Source organism: Callorhinus ursinus, unplaced genomic scaffold (genome assembly GCF_003265705.2).
Source record: "Callorhinus ursinus isolate GAN/ISIS: 27379988/994484 unplaced genomic scaffold, GSC_fseal_2.0 scaffold1953, whole genome shotgun sequence".
NCBI classification, from domain to species: Eukaryota; Metazoa; Chordata; class Mammalia; order Carnivora; family Otariidae; genus Callorhinus; species Callorhinus ursinus.
The window spans coordinates 3,837-9,199 of record NW_027399007.1 but is presented as its reverse complement, the minus strand read 5'-3'; the positions used below and the strand labels follow the sequence as shown (position 1 = coordinate 9,199).

Below are 5,363 nucleotides of genomic sequence, written 5' to 3'. Positions count from 1 at the left end.
TTATCACTGGGGCAGCTCGTGAAGGGTGCACAAGCCCTCTGTACTCTATTTGCAACATCCTGTGAATCTCTATTATTTCAAAATGAAAAGTTAATAAAAAAAAAGCAAACAAAATCACACAGACAGGGAGAAGATATATGCAATGCCGACAACTGACAAGAATTAATATACAGAAAATATAAATGGCTCTGAGAAGAGAACACACAAACAACCTGTGGACTAAGAATATGAACAGATGAATTGATAACAAATATACAAAAAGATGCTCAATGGGGCACCTGGGTGGCTCAGATGGTTGAGCCGTCTGCCTTTGGCTCAGGTCATGGTCCCGGGGTCCTGGGATCGAGTCCCGCATTGGGTTCCCTGCTCCTTGGGAGCCTACTTCTGCCTCTCCCTCTCTCTCTCTGTCTCTCATGGATAAATAAAAATCTAAAAAAATAAAGATGTTCAATGTTTTAATATAATGATTTAATCATTTTATTACAAATTAAAACAGAATGAAGTAGCATTCAGAGCCCTATAGACTGGCAAAATTCAGAAAGTCACATGACATCAAACGTTGGGGATTTTATGGAGCAACAGAAACTCTTATACCATCCTGGCAGGAGTGCACACGTAACATAACTATTTTGGAGAGCAATATGGGTATCTCAAAGTTTGAGCTAACCCTAAAACTAGGCAATTTCCCCGCAGGCCTAGGTGTGTACCCAAGATGGTAAGCACAAAAATATTCACTGTGGTATTGTGTTTAATATCATAAAAATAACATCATAAATGTTCTTCAGAAGAATAGACAAGTCATTTTAGTATAAACTAGTTAAATTTACTGAGCGCTTACCACGTGCCAGACACTATGCTAGGTGCCATAACACTGAACTAAACAGATGAAGATCCCTATCTTCATGGAGCTTACATTGTAGCAGATGAAGACAGACACTAAATAAGCCCTTAAAATATATGCAGCCACACGTGTGGTCATGGCATTTAGGACAAAGGCATCATCATTATGATTCAATGGGGTCGAGAACCGATTCATCAATTAATGGTGTCCAAGCAACTGAATATGATTGGGAAAAAAATGAACCTTGAGGCCGTTAACCAAATGGTGGAGTAGGAAGTTCTAGGAGGTCAACCCCCAACTGATATAGCCAGTAAACCGGAAAAATTGATCAGAATCAACTGTTTCCTCACTCTGGAACCTGACTGGACACACAGCAAGCAGGAGAGCACTACGTGAAAGCGGAGAGCTGGTCCCAGATGGAAGAGTGACACAGGCCAAGCAGCTGCCACCACCCATCCCTCGGGCCTGCTGCGCTGACCGTGTGACCTGGGCTCGAGGAACCAGGCTAGGGCCAGGGGTGGCGGTAGAAAGACTGCCCTCAAAAAGTCTGGGTTGCATATTTTGCACATTTAGGTCTCAGCTCTCTCAGGCTTCAGGGTTCCCTTGCTGGCATCTGTCAGAGATTTCAAGAGCTAGGAACACCTTTGCTTTTCCTTCCTTTTTTGGAGCCAGAAACTTAAGGAAATCTCAGTCAGGTCACTGTGGTCTGACCACAGATAACAGAACAGAAACATCAGCGACCACACACAACAGGGGATGCACACTTTGCAAAAATAGTTCGGAAAAGTTACAAACAGATGACTCTAGCCCCAAACAAGCACAAACCAGCAATCCCTGAGGAGTGGGAGAACCTGATTTCTAAAGTTACCACATTAAGATACTCAGAATGCCTAATTCTCATTAAAAAAAAAAGCCAAAGCAAACAAAGAAATGAGAAGATATGGCCCATTCTCATGAAACAAAGAATTGGACAGAAACAATCCCAGAAGAAATACAGACATTGGAATTATCTTAAATGTGCTCAAAGAGCTAAAGGAATTTATGGACAAATAATTAAAGGAAATCAGGAAATGATATATGAACAAAATGAGATTAATAAAAAGACGGAAATTATGAAAAGGAACCCACAAAACTTCTGGAGCTGAAAAGCAAATTAAAAAAAAAACAAAACCTCACTAGAGGGTTCCAACAACATACTTGAGCAGGCAGAAGACAGGATCAACAAACTTGAGATAAGGCAATTGAAATTACCCAGTTGGAGTGGGGAAAAAAAAAGAGAATGAAAATGAACAGGGCTGGGGCACCTGGGTGGCTCAGTCATTAAGCATCTGCCTTCGGCTCAGGTCATGATCCCAGGGTCCTGGGATTGGGCCCCGTATCGGACTCCCTCCTCCGTGGGAAGCCTGTTTCTCCCTCTCCCACTCCCCCTGCTTGTGTTCCCTCCTTGGCTGTGTCTCTGTTAACCAAATAAATAAAATCTTAAAAAAAAAAAGAAAAACTTAAAAAAGAAAAAAAGAAAATGAACAAGGCCTAAGGAACGTGTGGGACAACATAAAGCATACCGAGATATGCATCGTAAAGAGAAGAGAGAGATTTGAAAAAATAATCCCTAAAAACTTCCCAAACCTGCGGTATCTGGATGGCTCAGTCGATTGGGCATCCAACTCTTGATTTCAGCTCAGGTCATGATCTCAGTGTTATGAGATCCAGCCCCACATCAGGGTCTGTGCTCAGCACGGAGTCTGCTGTCCCTCTCCCCGTGCAGACACACACATGCTTGCACAGGCTCTCTCAAATAAATCTTTAAAAACAAACAAACAAAAAAAACCAAAAAACTTCCCAAACTTGATGCAAGACGTGAGTACACACACCTAGCAAGCTTAATAAACTCCAAGCAGGATAAACCCAGAGGTCAACACTGAGACAGATTGCAGGGAAACTGGTGAAACTTAAAGATAAAATCCTTGATAAGACAAACAGCCACTTTCTCATCAGACACCCCTAAAGTCAGAAGGCAGTGGGATGACATATTTAAAAAGCTGTCAACCAGGATTTCTACATCCAGCAAATGATCCTTCAAGAATGAAGTTAAGACTCCTCCTTCTCTGTAACTTCAAAACGGATGGGAGGCACGTGGGGAGGGACTCATCTGCCCAACTCCAGCAGATCCTGTCCAGAACTGAGCTGAGGGGTTTAACAGGGGATAAAAAGCAATGAGGGGTACTTAGAGCCGTACTGTGGGGAAATGAAATGTGTGTCCTGGATTTGAGTGTAGAGAGGAAAACCTTGGTCTGAATCCAAGACACACCACATCCCTACCAGGATGTTTGGGCAAGTGGTGCTCCAAGCTCTTCATTGGAGGCAAGGTGAGTCACAGCACTTAACACAGGGGGTCACTGTGGGGTGTAAATGAGGTGACACATCCTGGCTGTAGCTGTGAATAATCATCTGGCATCAACACACATTCCTGCAGCCACATCTGCTCATCCTCCATGCACTGCCCCTCCACTTCACCTGCATATGCCTCCACCACCCCACATCCTTCACAAGTGTCTGAGGAGAGGCCAGGGGCACTGACTTTCATGGATTTTAGGTTGAAGTAGAGCATTTCAGGATGATGGGGGTTCCGTGGAGGGAGGATGCAGGGCTTTCCCGAAACGTGTCTTCTGTGATTGATGACCACCAAGCCGCCTGGCTGTAGCCTACAGGATCGCACCTACACTGCAGGAGGCCTGTGTGAACCTCATCGACCTCGAATTATGTAACTCCACCCAGTGGTACAACGGGTGCATTCGTTCAATGTGTGTGCAGGGTACCCTGAAGGCAAGATCGACACCTGCCACGTAACTTCCCTTCGGGCGCCCCTTTCCCTGCCAACACCTCTTTTGTGAATCCCTGAACTCCACTCCCTCCAGGGCCCTGTTTCAGTGACTCTTTCCCTGGTCCCATCTTTTTTTTTTCCTTAAAGATTTTATTTATTTATTTGAGAGAGAGAATGAGATAGAGAGAGAGCATGAGAGGGGAGAGGGTCAGAGGGAGCAGACTCCCCGCTGAGCAGGGAGCCCAATGCGGGACTCGATCCTGGGACTCCAGGATCATGACCTGAGTCGAAGGCAGTTGCTTAACCAACTGAGCCACCCAGGCGCCCACCCTGGTCCCATCTTGTAGCAGTGAGGATGGTAGGTGATACCTGGGGCCCCTACAAAGAACCAGTCGCCACACAGAGAGCTTTATCCCACTGTGACACAGAGATCATACCACCCGAACACCACCCTTGAAGAGAATGCTTACCTCTCCTCACCAGAATACAAAACCTTCCAATCCACTTGCACACACATGCCCATGCATGCATACAGCCTCATATGTGGACACATGGGTCGCTGATCTTCCCTCCTCACTGCAAGGAGACCCGTGACAATCCATCCCCTTCTCACATCCACCTGAAGCTGTTGATACCAACTCAAAGTTTACGACCACCACTTGTGTTCATGGCAGCAAGAAGCCATGTGACTGAACAAACTGTCCTTCCAGAGCCTATGGCCCTTCTGGGCAGGGGAAAAGTGGCTCAGAGAGTGACTTCTGTGTCCTTCTGGGCAGGGGGACTGCGGCGGGCCTCTCATGTGCAGAGACAACGTGGCAATCACCTATGTGGTCGTGGGAGTCACAAGCTGGGGGGTAGGCTGTGCCCGAACTAAGCGCCCCGGAGTCTACATGGCCACCTGGCCCTATCTGAACTGGACTGCTTCCAAGATCGGTTCTAATGCCTTGCACATGGCTCAATCACCCACCCTTCCCCATCCGACTTCTCAAGCAATCCCGGCTAGACAACCCTCTGCCCGCCCTTCTGCTCGCCCTCCTTGGTACTTCCAATGCCCTCCTCGACCTCCTCCCAGGCCCCCTGCATCTCGACCTCAACCCAAACCCCTGGCCCCAATCCCACCCCCTCCCCCACCGATCACTAAAGCTCCCCAAGTATTTTCTTTTGCCAAGCGACTACAGCAACTCACAGAGATCTTGAAGGGGAAGACCTTTTCTAATGCAAAGGGATATTACGAAATGGAGAACACAGATCTCCCAGAACTGACTGCCGACTCCTGATCCAACCCCACTCCCAACAGACCCACTGAGCCCTTTGCTCCCAAGAAAACAAAGATGAAATAAATATGTATATACACACACACACACACACACACACACACACACACACACACACACACATATTATAAGTCTATATTTATATTTGCTTTCTGGACTTCTTCCTACCTGCCCTCCCCGACTCAATCCAAACTCTCCCCCAGCAAATCTGTCCTCCCTCTGTCACCCTCCAACAGGGTGGAATTGCTTGTGTGTCAGGGGTCATTGTGGTTTCCTAAATCTTGATTTTTGAAGTTGGAACAAGGCGATCTGGGGTGACAAGCCAGGTATGGTCTGGATCTCAGACTCAGAGTCTCTGCTTATTAAATCAGTGCAGGTGGGCCCTGGAACACTCTGTGAGGTGAGCTGACTCAGAAGGAGGGGTGTG

The 5,363-nt window shown here is 46.7% G+C and overlaps 1 pseudogene; it reads left to right on the top strand.

Annotated features, from left to right (window-relative positions):
* Positions 1-3,164: 3,164 nt before the first annotated feature.
* On the top strand, positions 3,165-4,939 carry LOC141372166 (acrosin-like; annotated as a pseudogene).
* The last annotated feature ends 424 nt before the right edge of the window (positions 4,940-5,363 follow it).